Source organism: Telmatherina bonti (genome assembly GCF_933228915.1).
Source record: "Telmatherina bonti genome assembly, chromosome: 18".
In the NCBI taxonomy this organism is placed as follows: domain Eukaryota; kingdom Metazoa; phylum Chordata; class Actinopteri; order Atheriniformes; family Telmatherinidae; genus Telmatherina; species Telmatherina bonti.
This window is the reverse complement of record NC_136616.1, coordinates 38,500,204-38,520,291: the sequence shown is the minus strand read 5'-3', so window position 1 is coordinate 38,520,291 and position 20,088 is coordinate 38,500,204. Positions and strand designations below refer to the sequence as shown.

Genomic DNA, 20,088 nt, shown 5'->3' with positions numbered 1-20,088 from the left:
GTCTACACTGGACCGTTTCACACAACCAGACTGGAACCAGTAACATGGAGGATGTCTACACTGGACCGTTTCACACAACGAGACTGGAACCAGTAACATGGAGGATGTCTACGCTGGACCGTTTCACACAACGAGACTGGAACCAGTAACATGGAGGATGTCTACACTATACCGTTTCACACAACGAGACTGGAACCAGTAACATGGAGGATGTCTACGCTGGACGTTTCACACAACGAGACTGGAACCAGTAACATGGAGGATGTCTACGTTGGACCGTTTCACACAGCGAGACTGGAACCAGTAACATGGAGGATGTCTACACTGGACCGTTTCACACAACCAGACTGGAACCAGTAACATGGAGGATGTCTACACTGGACAGTTTCACACAACGAGACTGGAACCAGTAACATGGAGGATGTCTACACTGGACCGTTTCACACAACGAGACTGGAACCAGTAACATGGAGGATGTCTACGCTGGACCGTTTCACACAACCAGACTGGAACCAGTAACATGGAGGATGTCTACACTGGACCGTTTCACACAACGAGACTGGAACCAGTAACATGGAGGATGTCTACACTGGACCGTTTCACACAGCGAGACTGGAACCAGTAACATGGAGGATGTCTACACTGGACCGTTTCACACAGCGAGACTGGAACCAGTAACATGGAGGATGTCTACACTGGACGTTTCACACAACGAGACTGGGACCAGTAACATGGAGGATGTCTACACTGGACAGTTTCACACAACGAGACCTGAACCAGTAACATGGAGGATGTCCACGCTGGACGTTTCACACAACGAGACTGGGACCAGTAACGTGGAGGATGTCTACACTGGACCGTTTCACACAGCGAGACTGGAACCAGTAACATGGAGGATGTCTACGCTGGACCGTTTCACACAGCGAGACTGGAACCAGTAACATGGAGGATGTCTACGATGGACCGTTTCACACAACCAGACTGGGACCAGTAACATGGAGGATGTCTACACTGGACAGTTTCACACAACGAGACTGGAACTAGTAACATGGAGTATGTCTACACTATACCGTTTCACACAACGAGACTGGAACCAGTAACATGGAGGATGTCTACACTGGACAGTTTCACACAACGAGACTGGAACCAGTAACATGGAGGATGTCTACGCTGGACGTTTCACACAACCAGACTGGAACCAGTAACATGGAGGATGTCTACACTGGACAGTTTCACACAATGAGACTGGAACCAGTAACATGGAGGATGTCTACACTGGACCGTTTCACACAATGAGACTGGAACCAGTAACATGGAGGATGTCTACGCTGGACAGTTTCACACAACGAGACTGGAACCAGTAAAATGGAGGATGTCTACGCTGGACGTTTCACACAACCAGACTGGAACCAGTAACATGGAGGATGTCTACGCTGGACCGTTTCACACAACCAGACTGGAACCAGTAACATGGAGGATGTCTACGCTGGACAGTTTCACACAATGAGACTGGAACCAGTAACATGGAGGATGTCTACACTGGACCGTTTCACACAATGAGACTGGAACCAGTAACATGGAGGATGTCTACGCTGGACCGTTTCACACAATGAGACTGGAACCAGTAACATGGAGGATGTCTACGCTGGACCGTTTCACACAATGAGACTGGAACCAGTAACATGGAGGATGTGTACGCTGGACAGTTTCACACAATGAGACTGGAACCAGTAACATGGAGGATGTCTACACTGGACCGTTTCACACAACGAGACCTGAACCAGTAACATGGAGGATGTCTACACTGGACCGTTTCACACAACCAGACTGGAACCAGTAACATGGAGGATGTCTACGCTGGACAGTTTCACACAACGAGACTGGAACCAGTAACATAGAGGATGTCTACGCTGGACCATTTCACACAACCAGACTGGAACCAGTAACATGGAGGATGTCTACGCTGGACAGTTTCACACAATGAGACTGGAACCAGTAACATGGAGGATGTCTACACTGGACCGTTTCACACAATGAGACTGGAACCAGTAACATGGAGGATGTCTACGCTGGACCGTTTCACACAATGAGACTGGAACCAGTAACATGGAGGATGTCTACGCTGGACCGTTTCACACAACCAGACTGGAACCAGTAACATGGAGGATGTGTACGCTGGACAGTTTCACACAATGAGACTGGAACCAGTAACATGGAGGATGTCTACACTGGACCGTTTCACACAACGAGACCTGAACCAGTAACATGGAGGATGTCTACACTGGACCGTTTCACACACCCAGACTGGAACCAGTAACATGGAGGATGTCTACGCTGGACAGTTTCACACAACGAGACTGGAACCAGTAACATAGAGGATGTCTACGCTGGACCATTTCACACAACCAGACTGGAACCAGTAACATGGAGGATGTCTACACTGGACCGTATCACACAACGAGACTGGAACCAGTAACATGGAGGATGTCTACGCTGGACCGTTTCACACAACCAGACTGGAACCAGTAACATGGAGGATGTCTACACTGGACCGTTTCACACAATGAGACTGGAACCAGTAACATGGAGGATGTCTACGCTGGACCGTTTCACACAACGAGACTGGAACCAGTAACATGGAGGATGTCTACACTGGACAGTTTCACACAACCAGACTGGAACCAGTAACATGGAGGATGTCTACGCTGGACAGTTTCACACAGCGAGACTGGAACCAGTAACATGGAGGATGTCTACGCTGGACAGTTTCACACAACCAGACTGGAACCAGTAACATGGAGGATGTCTACACTGGACAGTTTCACACAGCGAGACTGGAACCAGTAACATGGAGGATGTCTACGCTGGACAGTTTCACACAACGAGACTGGAACCAGTAACATGGAGGATGTCTACACTGGACAGTTTCACACAGCGAGACTGGAACCAGTAACATGGAGGATGTCTACGCTGGACAGTTTCACACAACCAGACTGTAACCAGTAACATGGAGGATGTCTACGCTGGACAGTTTCACACAATGAGACTGGAACCAGTAACATGGAGGATGTCTACGCTGGACAGTTTCACACAACCAGACTGGAACCAGTAACATGGAGGATGTCTACGCTGGACAGTTTCACACAACCAGACTGGAACCAGTAACATGGAGGATGTCTACGCTGGACAGTTTCACACAATGAGACTGGAACCAGTAACATGGAGGATGTCTACGCTGGACAGTTTCACACAACCAGACTGGAACCAGTAACATGGAGGATGTCTACGCTGGACAGTTTCACACAACCAGACTGGAACCAGTAACATGGAGGATGTCTACGCTGGACAGTTTCACACAACCAGACTGGAACCAGTAACATGGAGGATGTCTACACTGGAAAGTTTCACACAATGAGACTGGAACCAGTAACATGGAGGATGTCTACACTGGACCGTTTCACACAACCAGACTGGAACCAGTAACATGGAGGATGTCTACACTGGACCGTTTCACTCAATGAGACTGGAACCAGTAACATGGAGGATGTCTACACTGGACCGTTTCACACAACCAGACTGGAACCAGTAACATGGAGGATGTCTACACTGGACCGTTTCACACAACGAGACCTGAACCAGTAACATGGAGGATGTCTACACTGGACCGTTTCACACAACCAGACTGGAACCAGTAACATGGAGGATGTCTACGCTGGACCGTTTCACACAATGAGACTGGAACCAGTAACATGGAGGATGTCTACGCTGGACCGTTTCACACAATGAGACTGGAACCAGTAACATGGAGGATGTGTACGCTGGACAGTTTCACACAATGAGACTGGAACCAGTAACATGGAGGATGTCTACACTGGACCGTTTCACACAACCATACTGGAACCAGTAACATGGAGGATGTCTACACTGGACCGTTTCACACAACCAGACTGGAACCAGTAACATGGAGGATGTCTACGCTGGACAGTTTCACACAACGAGACTGGAACCAGTAACATAGAGGATGTCTACGCTGGACCATTTCACACAACCAGACTGGAACCAGTAACATGGAGGATGTCTACGCTGGACAGTTTCACACAATGAAACTGGAACCAGTAACATGGAGGATGTCTACGCTGGACCGTTTAACACAATGAGACTGGAACCAGTAACATGGAGGATGTCTACGCTGGACCGTTTCACACAATGAGACTGGAACCAGTAACATGGAGGATGTGTACGCTGGACAGTTTCACACAATGAGACTGGAACCAGTAACATGGAGGATGTCTACACTGGACCGTTTCACACAACGAGACCTGAACCAGTAACATGGAGGATGTCTACACTGGACCGTTTCACACAACCAGACTGGAACCAGTAACATGGAGGATGTCTACGCTGGACAGTTTCACACAACGAGACTGGAACCAGTAACATAGAGGATGTCTACGCTGGACAGTTTCACACAACCAGACTGGAACCAGTAACATGGAGGATGTCTACACTGGACAGTTTCACACAGCGAGACTGGAACCAGTAACATGGAGGATGTCTACGCTGGACAGTTTCACACAACGAGACTGGAACCAGTAACATGGAGGATGTCTACACTGGACAGTTTCACACAGCGAGACTGGAACCAGTAACATGGAGGATGTCTACGCTGGACAGTTTCACACAACCAGACTGGAACCAGTAACATGGAGGATGTCTACGCTGGACAGTTTCACACAATGAGACTGGAACCAGTAACATGGAGGATGTCTACGCTGGACAGTTTCACACAACCAGACTGGAACCAGTAACATGGAGGATGTCTACGCTGGACAGTTTCACACAACCAGACTGGAACCAGTAACATGGAGGATGTCTACGCTGGACAGTTTCACACAACCAGACTGGAACCAGTAACATGGGGGATGTCTACACTGGAAAGTTTCACACAATGAGACTGGAACCAGTAACATGGAGGATGTCTACACTGGACCGTTTCACACAACCAGACTGGAACCAGTAACATGGAGGATGTCTACACTGGACCGTTTCACTCAATGAGACTGGAACCAGTAACATGGAGGATGTCTACACTGGACCGTTTCACACAACCAGACTGGAACCAGTAACATGGAGGATGTCTACACTGGACCGTTTCACACAACGAGACTGGAACCAGTAACATGGAGGATGTCTACGCTGGACCGTTTCACACAACGAGACTGGAACCAGTAACATGGAGGATGTCTACACTATACCGTTTCACACAACGAGACTGGAACCAGTAACATGGAGGATGTCTACGCTGGACGTTTCACACAACGAGACTGGAACCAGTAACATGGAGGATGTCTACGTTGGACCGTTTCACACAGCGAGACTGGAACCAGTAACATGGAGGATGTCTACGCTGGACCGTTTCACACAACCAGACTGGAACCAGTAACATGGAGGATGTCTACACTGGACAGTTTTACACAACGAGACTGGAACCAGTAACATGGAGGATGTCTACACTGGACCGTTTCACACAACGAGACTGGAACCAGTAACATGGAGGATGTCTACGCTGGACCGTTTCACACAACCAGACTGGAACCAGTAACATGGAGGATGTCTACACTGGACCGTTTCACACAACGAGACTGGAACCAGTAACATGGAGGATGTCTACACTGGACCGTTTCACACAGCGAGACTGGAACCAGTAACATGGAGGATGTCTACACTGGACCGTTTCACACAGCGAGACTGGAACCAGTAACATGGAGGATGTCTACACTTGACGTTTCACACAACGAGACTGGGACCAGTAACATGGAGGATGTCTACACTGGACAGTTTCACACAACGAGACCTGAACCAGTAACATGGAGGATGTCCACGCTGGACGTTTCACACAACGAGACTGGGACCAGTAACGTGGAGGATGTCTACACTGGACCGTTTCACACAGCGAGACTGGAACCAGTAACATGGAGGATGTCTACGATGGACCGTTTCACACAACCAGACTGGGACCAGTAACATGGAGGATGTCTACACTATACCGTTTCACACAACGAGACTGGAACCAGTAACATGGAGGATGTCTACACTGGACAGTTTCACACAACGAGACTGGAACCAGTAACATGGAGGATGTCTACACTATACCGTTTCACACAACGAGACTGGAACCAGTAACATGGAGGATGTCTACACTGGACAGTTTCACACAACGAGACTGGAACCAGTAACATGGAGGATGTCTACGCTGGACGTTTCACACAACCAGACTGGAACCAGTAACATGGAGGATGTCTACGCTGGACAGTTTCACACAACGAGACTGGAACCAGTAACATGGAGGATGTCTACGCTGGACGTTTCACACAACCAGACTGGAACCAGTAACATGGAGGATGTCTACGCTGGACCGTTTCACACAACCAGACTGGAACCAGTAACATGGAGGATGTCTACGCTGGACAGTTTCACACAATGAGACTGGAACCAGTAACATGGAGGATGTCTACACTGGACCATTTCACACAATGAGACTGGAACCAGTAACATGGAGGATGTCTACGCTGGACCGTTTCACACAATGAGACTGGAACCAGTAACATGGAGGATGTGTACGCTGGACAGTTTCACACAATGAGACTGGAACCAGTAACATGGAGGATGTCTACACTGGACCGTTTCACACAACGAGACCTGAACCAGTAACATGGAGGATGTCTACACTGGACCGTTTCACACAACCAGACTGGAACCAGTAACATGGAGGATGTCTACGCTGGACAGTTTCACACAACGAGACTGGAACCAGTAACATAGAGGATGTCTACGCTGGACCGTTTCACACAACCAGACTGGAACCAGTAACATGGAGGATGTCTACACTGGACCGTATCACACAACGAGACTGGAACCAGTAACATGGAGGATGTCTACGCTGGACCGTTTCACACAACCAGACTGGAACCAGTAACATGGAGGATGTCTACACTGGACCGTTTCACACAATGAGACTGGAACCAGTAACATGGAGGATGTCTACGCTGGACCGTTTCACACAACGAGACTGGAACCAGTAACATGGAGGATGTCTACACTGGACAGTTTCACACAACGAGACTGGAACCAGTAACATGGAGGATGTCTACACTGGACCGTTTCACACAACCAGACTGGAACCAGTAACATGGAGGATGTCTACACTGGACCGTTTCACACAACGAGACTGGAACCAGTAACATGGAGGATGTCTACGCTGGACGTTTCACACAACCAGACTGGAACCAGTAACATGGAGGATGTCTACACTGGACAGTTTCACACAATGAGACTGGAACCAGTAACATGGAGGATGTCTACACTGGACCGTTTCAGACAATGAGACTGGAACCAGTAACATGGAGGATGTCTACGCTGGACAGTTTCACACAACGAGACTGGAACCAGTAACATGGAGGATGTCTACGCTGGACGTTTCACACAACCAGACTGGAACCAGTAACAAGGAGGATGTCTACACTGGACCGTTTCACACAACGAGACTGGAACCAGTAACATGGAGGATGTCTACACTGGACCGTTTCACACAGCGAGACTGGAACCAGTAACATGGAGGATGTCTACACTGGACCGTTTCACACAGCGAGACTGGAACCAGTAACATGGAGGATGTCTACACTTGACGTTTCACACAACGAGACTGGGACCAGTAACATGGAGGATGTCTACACTGGACAGTTTCACACAACGAGACCTGAACCAGTAACATGGAGGATGTCCACGCTGGACGTTTCACACAACGAGACTGGGACCAGTAACGTGGAGGATGTCTACACTGGACCGTTTCACACAGCGAGACTGGAACCAGTAACATGGAGGATGTCTACGATGGACCGTTTCACACAACCAGACTGGGACCAGTAACATGGAGGATGTCTACACTATACCGTTTCACACAACGAGACTGGAACCAGTAACATGGAGGATGTCTACACTGGACAGTTTCACACAACGAGACTGGAACCAGTAACATGGAGGATGTCTACACTATACCGTTTCACACAACGAGACTGGAACCAGTAACATGGAGGATGTCTACACTGGACAGTTTCACACAACGAGACTGGAACCAGTAACATGGAGGATGTCTACGCTGGACGTTTCACACAACCAGACTGGAACCAGTAACATGGAGGATGTCTACGCTGGACAGTTTCACACAACGAGACTGGAACCAGTAACATGGAGGATGTCTACGCTGGACGTTTCACACAACCAGACTGGAACCAGTAACATGGAGGATGTCTACGCTGGACCGTTTCACACAACCAGACTGGAACCAGTAACATGGAGGATGTCTACGCTGGACAGTTTCACACAATGAGACTGGAACCAGTAACATGGAGGATGTCTACACTGGACCATTTCACACAATGAGACTGGAACCAGTAACATGGAGGATGTCTACGCTGGACCGTTTCACACAATGAGACTGGAACCAGTAACATGGAGGATGTGTACGCTGGACAGTTTCACACAATGAGACTGGAACCAGTAACATGGAGGATGTCTACACTGGACCGTTTCACACAACGAGACCTGAACCAGTAACATGGAGGATGTCTACACTGGACCGTTTCACACAACCAGACTGGAACCAGTAACATGGAGGATGTCTACGCTGGACAGTTTCACACAACGAGACTGGAACCAGTAACATAGAGGATGTCTACGCTGGACCGTTTCACACAACCAGACTGGAACCAGTAACATGGAGGATGTCTACACTGGACCGTATCACACAACGAGACTGGAACCAGTAACATGGAGGATGTCTACGCTGGACCGTTTCACACAACCAGACTGGAACCAGTAACATGTAGGATGTCTACACTGGACCGTTTCACACAATGAGACTGGAACCAGTAACATGGAGGATGTCTACGCTGGACCGTTTCACACAACGAGACTGGAACCAGTAACATGGAGGATGTCTACACTGGACAGTTTCACACAACGAGACTGGAACCAGTAACATGGAGGATGTCTACACTGGACCGTTTCACACAACCAGACTGGAACCAGTAACATGGAGGATGTCTACACTGGACCGTTTCACACAACGAGACTAGAACCAGTAACATGGAGGATGTCTACGCTGGACGTTTCACACAACCAGACTGGAACCAGTAACATGGAGGATGTCTACACTGGACAGTTTCACACAATGAGACTGGAACCAGTAACATGGAGGATGTCTACACTGGACCGTTTCAGACAATGAGACTGGAACCAGTAACATGGAGGATGTCTACGCTGGACAGTTTCACACAACGAGACTGGAACCAGTAACATGGAGGATGTCTACGCTGGACGTTTCACACAACCAGACTGGAACCAGTAACAAGGAGGATGTCTACGCTGGACCGTTTCACACAACCAGACTGGAACCAGTAACATGGAGGATGTCTACGCTGGACCGTTTCACACAATGAGACTGGAACCAGTAACATGGAGGATGTCTACGCTGGACCGTTTCACACAATGAGACTGGAACCAGTAACATGGAGGATGTGTACGCTGGACAGTTTCACACAATGAGACTGGAACCAGTAACATGGAGGATGTCTACACTGGACCGTTTCACACAACGAGACCTGAACCAGTAACATGGAGGATGTCTACACTGGACCGTTTCACACAACCAGACTGGAACCAGTAACATGGAGGATGTCTACACTGGACAGTTTCACACAACCAGACTGGAACCAGTAACATGGAGGATGTCTACGCTGGACAGTTTCACACAGCGAGACTGGAACCAGTAACATGGAGGATGTCTACCCTGGACAGTTTCACACAGCGAGACTGGAACCAGTAACATGGAGGATGTCTACGCTGGACAGTTTCACACAATGAGACTGGAACCAGTAACATGGAGGATGTCTACGCTGGACAGTTTCACACAACCAGACTGGAACCAGTAACATGGAGGATGTCTACACTGGACAGTTTCACACAATGAGACTGGAACCAGTAACATGGAGGATGTCTACACTGGACAGTTTCACACAACGAGACTGGAACCAGTAACATGGAGGATGTCTACACTGGACCGTTTCACACAATGAGACTGGAACCAGTAACATGGTGGATGTCTACGCTGGACAGTTTCACACAACGAGACTGGAACCAGTAACATGGAGGATGTCTACGCTGGACGTTTCACACAACCAGACTGGAACCAGTAACATGGAGGATGTCTACACTGGACAGTTTCACACAATGAGACTGGAACCAGTAACATGGAGGATGTCTACACTGGACAGTTTCACACAATGAGACTGGAACCAGTAACATGGAGGATATCTACACTGGACCGTTTCACACAACAAGACTGGAACCAGTAACATGGAGGATGTCTACACTGGACCGTTTCACACAACCAGACTGGAACCAGTAACATGGAGGATGTCTACACTGGACCGTTTCACACAACGAGACTCGAACCAGTAACATGGAGGATGTCTACGCTGGACCGTTTCACACAACCAGACTGGAACCAGTAACATGGAGGATGTCTACGCTGGACCGTTTCACACAACCAGACTGGAACCAGTAACATGGAGGATGTCTACACTGGACCGTTTCACACAATGAGACTGGAACCAGTAACATGGAGGATGTCTACACTGGACCGTTTCACACAATGAGACTGGAACCAGTAACATGGAGGATGTCTACGCTGGACAGTTTCACACAACGAGACTGGAACCAGTAACATGGAGGATGTCTACGCTGGACGTTTCACACAACCAGACTGGAACCAGTAACATGGAGGATGTCTACACTGGACAGTTTCACACAATGAGACTGGAACCAGTAACATGGAGGATGTCTACGCTGGACAGTTTCACACAACGAGACTGGAACCAGTAACATGGAGGATGTCTACGCTGGACGTTTCACACAACCAGACTGGAACCAGTAACATGGAGGATGTCTACGCTGGACCGTTTCACACAACCAGACTGGAACCAGTAACATGGAGGATGTCTACGCTGGACAGTTTCACACAATGAGACTGGAACCAGTAACATGGAGGATGTCTACACTGGACCGTTTCACACAATGAGACTGGAACCAGTAACATGGAGGATGTCTACGCTGGACAGTTTCACACAACGAGACTGGAACCAGTAACATGGAGGATGTCTACGCTGGACGTTTCACACAACCAGACTGGAACCAGTAACATGGAGGATGTCTACGCTGGACCGTTTCACACAACCAGACTGGAACCAGTAACATGGAGGATGTCTACGCTGGACAGTTTCACACAATGAGACTGGAACCAGTAACATGGAGGATGTCTACACTGGACCGTTTCACACAATGAGACTGGAACCAGTAACATGGAGGATGTCTACGCTGGACCGTTTCACACAATGAGACTGGAACCAGTAACATGGAGGATGTCTACACTGGACCGTTTCACACAATGAGACTGGAACCAGTAACATGGAGGATGTGTACGCTGGACAGTTTCACACAATGAGACTGGAACCAGTAACATGGAGGATGTCTACACTGGACCGTTTCACACAACGAGACCTGAACAAGTAACATGGAGGATGTCTACACTGGACCGTTTCACACAACCAGACTGGAACCAGTAACATGGAGGATGTCTACGCTGGACAGTTTCACACAACGAGACTGGAACCAGTAACATAGAGGATGTCTACACTGGACCATTTCACACAACCAGACTGGAACCAGTAACATGGAGGATGTCTACACTGGACCGTATCACACAACGAGACTGGAACCAGTAACATGGAGGATGTCTACACTGGACCGTTTCACACAACGAGACTGGAACCAGTAACATGGAGGATGTCTACGCTGGACCGTTTCACACAACGAGACTGGAACCAGTAACATGGAGGATGTCTACACTGGACCGTATCACACAACGAGACTGGAACCAGTAACATGGAGGATGTCTACGCTGGACCGTTTCACACAACCAGACTGGAACCAGTAACATGGAGGATGTCTACGCTGGACCGTTTCACACAACCAGACTGGAACCAGTAACATGGAGGATGTTTACGCTGGACGTTTCACACAACCAGACTGGAACCAGTAACATGGAGGATGTCTACACTGGACAGTTTCACACAATGAGACTGGAACCAGTAACATGGAGGATGTCTACGCTGGACCGTTTCACACAACCAGACTGGAACCAGTAACATGGAGGATGTTTACGCTGGACGTTTCACACAACCAGACTGGAACCAGTAACATGGAGGATGTCTACACTGGACAGTTTCACACAATGAGACTGGAACCAGTAACATGGAGGATGTCTACACTGGATCGTTTCACACAATGAGACTGGAACCAGTAACATGGAGGATGTCTACGCTGGACAGTTTCACACAACGAGACTGGAACCAGTAACATGGAGGATGTCTACGCTGGACGTTTCACACAACCAGACTGGAACCAGTAACATGGAGGATGTCTACGCTGGACCGTTTCACACAACCAGACTGGAACCAGTAACATGGAGGATGTCTACGCTGGACAGTTTCACACAATGAGACTGGAACCAGTAACATGGAGGATGTCTACACTGGACCGTTTCACACAATGAGACTGGAACCAGTAACATGGAGGATGTCTACGCTGGACCGTTTCACACAATGAGACTGGAACCAGTAACATGGAGGATGTCTACACTGGACCGTTTCACACAATGAGACTGGAACCAGTAACATGGAGGATGTGTACGCTGGACAGTTTCACACAATGAGACTGGAACCAGTAACATGGAGGATGTCTACACTGGACCGTTTCACACAACGAGACCTGAACAAGTAACATGGAGGATGTCTACACTGGACCGTTTCACACAACCAGACTGGAACCAGTAACATGGAGGATGTCTACGCTGGACAGTTTCACACAACGAGACTGGAACCAGTAACATAGAGGATGTCTACACTGGACCATTTCACACAACCAGACTGGAACCAGTAACATGGAGGATGTCTACACTGGACCGTATCACACAACGAGACTGGAACCAGTAACATGGAGGATGTCTACGCTGGACCGTTTCACACAACCAGACTGGAACCAGTAACATGGAGGATGTCTACACTGGACCGTTTCACACAATGAGACTGGAACCAGTAACATGGAGGATGTCTACACTGGACAGTTTCACACAACCAGACTGGAACCAGTAACATGGAGGATGTCTACGCTGGACAGTTTCACACAGCGAGACTGGAACCAGTAACATGGAGGATGTCTACGCTGGACAGTTGCACACAACCAGACTGGAACCAGTAACATGGAGGATGTCTACACTGGACAGTTTCACATAGCGAGACTGGAACCAGTAACATGGAGGATGTCTACGCTGGACAGTTTCACACAACCAGACTGGAACCAGTAACATGGAGGATGTCTACGCTGGACAGTTTCACACAACCAGACTGGAACCAGTAACATGGAGGATGTCTACACTGGACAGTTTCACACAATGAGACTGGAACCAGTAACATGGAGGATGTCTACACTGGACAGTTTCACACAATGAGACTGGAACCAGTAACATGGAGGATGTCTACACTGGACCGTTTCACACAACGAGACTGGAACCAGTAACATGGAGGATGTCTACACTGGACCGTTTCACACAACCAGACTGGAACCAGTAACATGGAGGATGTCTACACTGGACCGTTTCACACAACGAGACTGGAACCAGTAACATGGAGGATGTCTACGCTGGACCGTTTCACACAACCAGACTGGAACCAGTAACATGGAGGATGTCTACGCTGGACCGTTTCACACAACCAGACTGGAACCAGTAACATGGAGGATGTCTACACTGGACCGTTTCACACAACGAGACTGGAACCAGTAACATGGAGGATGTCTACACTGGACCGTTTCACACAACCAGACTGGAACCAGTAACATGGAGGATGTCTACGCTGGACAGTTTCACACAATGAGACTGGAACCATAACATGGAGGATGTCTACACTGGACCGTTTCACACAACGAGACTGGAACCAGTAACATGGAGGATGTCTACGCTGGACATTTCACACAACCAGACTGGAACCAGTAACATGGAGGATGTCTACGCTGGACAGTTTCACACAACGAGACTGGAACCATAACATGGAGGATGTCTACACTGGACATTTCACACAACCAGACTGGAACCAGTAACATGGAGGATGTCCACGCTGGACCGTTTCACACAATGAGACTGGAACCAGTAACATGGAGGATGTCTACACTGGACATTTCACACAACGAGACTGGGACCAGTAGCATGGAGGATGTCTACGCTGGACCGTTTCACACAACGAGACTGGAACCAGTAACATGGAGGATGTCTACACTGGACCGTTTCACACAACCAGACTGGAACCAGTAACATGGAGGATGTCTACACTGGACATTTCACACAGCGAGACTGGAACCAGTAACATGGAGGATGTCTACGCTGGATGTTAAACACAGTGAGACTGGAACCAGTAACATGGAGGATGTCTACGCTGGATGTTAAACACAGTGAGACTGGAACCAGTAACATGGAGGATGTCTACGCTGGACCGTTTCACACAACGAGACTGGAACCAGTAACATGGAGGATGTCTACGCTGGATGTTAAACACAGTGAGACTGGAACCAGTAACATGGAGGATGTCTACACTGGACAGTTTCACACAACCAGACTGGAACCAGTAACATGGAGGATGTCTACGCTGGACAGTTTCACACAACCAGACTGGAACCAGTAACATGGAGGATGTCTACGCTGGATGTTAAACACAGTGAGACTGGAACCAGTAACATGGAGGATGTCTACACTGGACCGTTTCACACAACGAGACTGGAACCAGTAACATGGAGGATGTCTACACTGGACCGTTTCACACAACCAGACTGGAACCAGTAACATGGAGGATGTCTACACTGGACCGTTTCACACAACGAGACTGGAACCAGTAACATGGAGGATGTCTACGCTGGACCGTTTCACACAACCAGACTGGAACCAGTAACATGGAGGATGTCTACGCTGGACCGTTTCACACAACCAGACTGGAACCAGCAACATGGAGGATGTCTACACTGGACCGTTTCACACAACGAGACTGGAACCAGTAACATGGAGGATGTCTACACTGGACCGTTTCACACAACCAGACTGGAACCAGTAACATGGAGGATGTCTACACTGGACCGTTTCACACAACGAGACTGGAACCAGTAACATGGAGGATGTCTACGCTGGACAGTTTCACACAATGAGACTGGAACCATAACATGGAGGATGTCTACACTGGACCGTTTCACACAACGAGACTGGAACCAGTAACATGGACGATGTCTACGCTGGACATTTCACACAACCAGACTGGAACCAGTAACATGGAGGATGTCTACGCTGGACAGTTTCACACAGCGAGACTGGAACCAGTAACATGGAGGATGTCCACGCTGGACCGTTTCACACAACGAGACTGGAACCATAACATGGAGGATGTCTACACTGGACATTTCACACAACCAGACTGGAACCAGTAACATGGAGGATGTCCACGCTGGACCGTTTCAAACAATGAGACTGGAACCAGTAACATGGAGGATGTCTACACTGGACATTTCACACAACGAGACTGGGACCAGTAGCATGGAGGATGTCTACGCTGGACCGTTTCACACAACGAGACTGGAACCAGTAACATGGAGGATGTCTACACTGGACCGTTTCACACAACCAGACTGGAACCAGTAACATGGAGGATGTCTACACTGGACATTTCACACAGCGAGACTGGAACCAGTAACATGGAGGATGTCTACGCTGGATGTTAAACACAGTGAGACTGGAACCAGTAACATGGAGGATGTCTACGCTGGATGTTAAACACAGTGAGACTGGAACCAGTAACATGGAGGATGTCTACGCTGGACCGTTTCACACAACGAGACTGGAACCAGTAACATGGAGGATGTCCACGCTGGACCGTTTCAAACAATGAGACTGGAACCAGTAACATGGAGGATGTCTACACTGGACATTTCACACAACGAGACTGGGACCAGTAGCATGGAGGATGTCTACGCTGGACCGTTTCACACAACGAGACTGGAACCAGTAACATGGAGGATGTCTACACTGGACCGTTTCACACAACCAGACTGGAACCAGTAACATGGAGGATGTCTACACTGGACATTTCACACAGCGAGACTGGAACCAGTAACATGGAGGATGTCTACGCTGGATGTTAAACACAGTGAGACTGGAACCAGTAACATGGAGGATGTCTACGCTGGATGTTAAACACAGTGAGACTGGAACCAGTAACATGGAGGATGTCTACGCTGGACCGTTTCACACAACGAGACTGGAACCATAACATGGAGGATGTCTACACTGGACATTTGACACAACCAGACTGGAACCAGTAACATGGAGGATGTCTACACTGGACCGTTTCACACAACGAGACTGGAACCATAACATGGAGGATGTCTACACTGGACATTTGACACAACCAGACTGGAACCAGTAACATGGAGGATGTCCACGCTGGACCGTTTCACACAACGAGACTGGAACCAGTAACATGGAGGATGTCTACACTGGACAGTTTCACACAACCAGACTGGAACCAGTAACATGGAGGATGTCTACGCTGGATGTTAAACACAGTGAGACTGGAACCAGTGATGTGCTAGCATGGTGTGAAAACCGATCGGTCGCCATCCACTTTGAGGCAATTACAAGGCAATGCTGTAAGTTGTTAAACATCTTTATAAATGTCTAGACTGCCGTATTTTTGGTTTATTTATGGAAATGGGTAACTTTAAGGGCGGGATGAATGCACTTTGTTTTCATTTATATCAAGCTCAGTTTCCTTAGAGCATCTTGTATTTTTACAGTTTTCACCATCTAGAGAGAGAAATTAAAAGCTTCAAAACGTCCCCTGGGGTCGCGGTCTTTCTTCAAAGGTTTAGCTGAATGTTGTATCGACGACATTACAGTGAAAAGGCAGCATTAAGCGCTTCATCATGGTCAGAATGGCATCGAGCAACAGATCTGCATCAAATACATCAAGAACTACATCTTCATCGAAGAGCGCACCCTATGCTCGAGCTAAAGCAGAAGCAACTCAGGTGAGAGCATCATATGCAAATAAGGAAGCACAGCTAAAGGTTGAAAAAGCAAAGAGAGTACTGGAAAAAGTGAGAATTGACACAGAGCTTGAAGTGCTAACATTACAAAGAGAAGCTGATGCTGCAGTAGCTGAAGCAGAGGTGTCAGAAGAGGCAGAAGCAACACAAGATGGATTAGAGAGCAGAAGGTCAGTATCAGACAGAGTTAAAAGAGAAAGAACAAATGAATATGTACAGTCTCAAATGAACACAAGCAAATCTCGAGGCCCTTCACCAGTACCAGTACCAGTGGACCAACATGAAAATGTTGGTCCAGATGATACATTCCTAACTTGGAATCGGACTGAAGATGGTGTTCCAAATGCTGCTCCACATATTCTCAATGCATCTGGCCCTCTTAAAGTTGAGGCTAAACCGAAAGTCGAACAAAAAAGGAACGCTCTCGATCCATTCACCAACCCTTTCATACCTCAATATGATACACCTGCAAGCATGTTACATCCAGCAGAGCCATTTGCACAGTACATGGCACCTCATCACCTCAGGTCTCTGCCAGTATGATGACAGGCCAGAGAATTTCAGAGCAAGGTCTTCGTTCACTGGTGCTACAGCCGAGATTCACCTCACGCCAACACAAGAGCTCGACCTAATGCCAAAATGGTTAGGTAAAGAGTCAAGCAATCAGGTCAGACGCATTCGCTCAGTACATATCAATAATCCCACAACAGCTCTCTAGAAGGCTTGGGAACGACTTCATGAGTGTTATGCAGCTCCCGAAATAATCGAAAAGTCTCTTTTCCAGAGACTGGACAGCGTCCCCAAATTAACAATAAAAGACAGTGTGAAGCTGCAGAAACAAGGGGATCTGTTAAAAAGAAATTCAAGGTGCGAAAGAGGACGGATATCTACCCAGCCTGCTTTATTTGGACACGTCTCGCAGAATTGGCCCAATTGTGGATAAACTTCCGTACAGCCACCAGGACAAGTAGATATCTCAAGGCTCACAATATAAGGAAGACAATGATGGCCATTTTCCACCATTTGCTTACTTCTGTAGGTTCATATGCAAAGAAGCTAAGAAACGCAATGATCCAAGTTTTCATCAACAAAACAGCCAAACACATTTAAAACCAGAAAGACCCAACCTGAAGAACTTTAACTCCACTAAACCCATCTCTGTGCACAAAACTAACATTGTGCCTTCTAACAAAGACATCAACAAGAACTGCCCACTGCACAATAAACCACACCCACTTAAGAAATGCAGGACGTTCAGGAATAAACTGCTCGACGAAAGAAAGGCCTTCCTCAAAGAGCAAGGAATCTGCTTCAAGTGCTGCTCCTCAGATACTCATCTTGCTAAGGACTGCAAATTTACAGTAAAGTGTTCTGAATGTGAAAGTACAAGTCATGCATCCTGGTCCTTCACCACAACAAAACAAGGCTCCTTCCCCTGCTCATGAGGATGGCGGGGAGGGAGAAAACAACTCAGACGACGTCACGGTAACTACAGCTTGCACAAAGGTCTGCGGTCCCAGTAAGTGGGGTCGATCTTATTCGAAAATATGTCTCACAAAGGTGTACCCTGAAGGTTACAAAGACTGTGCAGTTAAAGTGTACGTCATACTCGATGACCAGAGCAACCGTTCTCTCGCTAGGCCTGAGTTCTTTGAACTTTTCAACATTAAAAATGAGCCTGTTAGTTACAACCTAAGAACATGCTCTGGCCTTGTAGAAGCATGGGGCAAAACAGCTGAAGGCTTTCAGATTGAGTCTTTAGATGGGTCAGTAGTAATCTCGCTTCCTTCTCTGATCAAATGTCAGGACATTCCTAACGATAGGAGTGAAATACCAACTCCAAGCGCTGTACTGCACCAGCCGCACCTCCAGTCCATAGCAAAGTATATTCCAGAGCTAGAGCCAGAGGCAGAAATACTCTTACTGCTAGGACGAGATGTTTTACCGGCTCACAAAGTCAGGGAACAAGTCAATGGCCACATAATGCGCCGTTCGCTCGACGACTGGATTTAGGGTGGGTTGTAGTGGGAGAGGTGTGTGTAGGCAACATCCATAAGCCTGTAGTAAACTCATTTAAGACAGTCATTCTTGAAAATGGTCGCCCTACAGCCTTTGGACAGTGTGAAAACTTTCGACAGCTCAAAGAGATGTCACATGCAAATAAGCCCAGTAAAGCACCAGAAAACACACTGGGACAGTCTTCAATCGCACAGAAAATGACAATAAGCTAGCTCCCTCCATAGAGGATGCTCTTTTCTTAGAAATTATGGACAAGGGCATGTACAGATGACAACAATAGTTGGGTCGCTCCACTTCCCTTTATAGAGCCCCGCAAGTTACATACATACATACATTTCAGTTACATATAATAACACATTTTATTTTACATGACATAAGGACTGCATTAACTGTAACTTAAGTTAAAAAAAATAGTTTAGAAAAGTATTTTATTTTCAGTCAGTTTACGTGCAAAACATTTAAGTAGGTAAAAGCCGCATGCGGCATCTCCCTTTGTGGGATTTCAGTCTGACAGCGGAGGATCGTCAGCCTGGATCCTTTAGTCTTTCTGCGGGTCCAGAGATCCTGGCAGTGCCAGAAGCCGGTTGTTTTGTAAAATGGACCGTCTCACTTCCTGCACACCTCGTTTCTTTGACACTTGTGATTTAGACCTTCTACCATGGAGAAGTTTGTTTCTGTTGGAGAACACCAGGAAGGGCCTTCCACTGAGGTTTAGTGATTATTTATCAGGATCAAACCGGATTAAGTTCCCAGCAGTTGTTTTGGGTTGGGTTCGAAGTTGTTTGGTCTGCCTGAAGTCTCTCAGTGGTCTCA

The 20,088-nt window shown here is 47.8% G+C and overlaps 1 protein-coding gene across 2 annotated transcripts in view; it reads right to left on the bottom strand.

Moving 5' to 3' along the window:
- Positions 1-20,088, bottom strand: part of LOC306769438 (disks large homolog 4-like) — a gene marked incomplete at both ends in the record, with an annotated part of 206,243 nt that overhangs the window by 94,707 nt on the left and 91,448 nt on the right. The gene's annotated exons all lie outside the window — the stretch shown is intronic.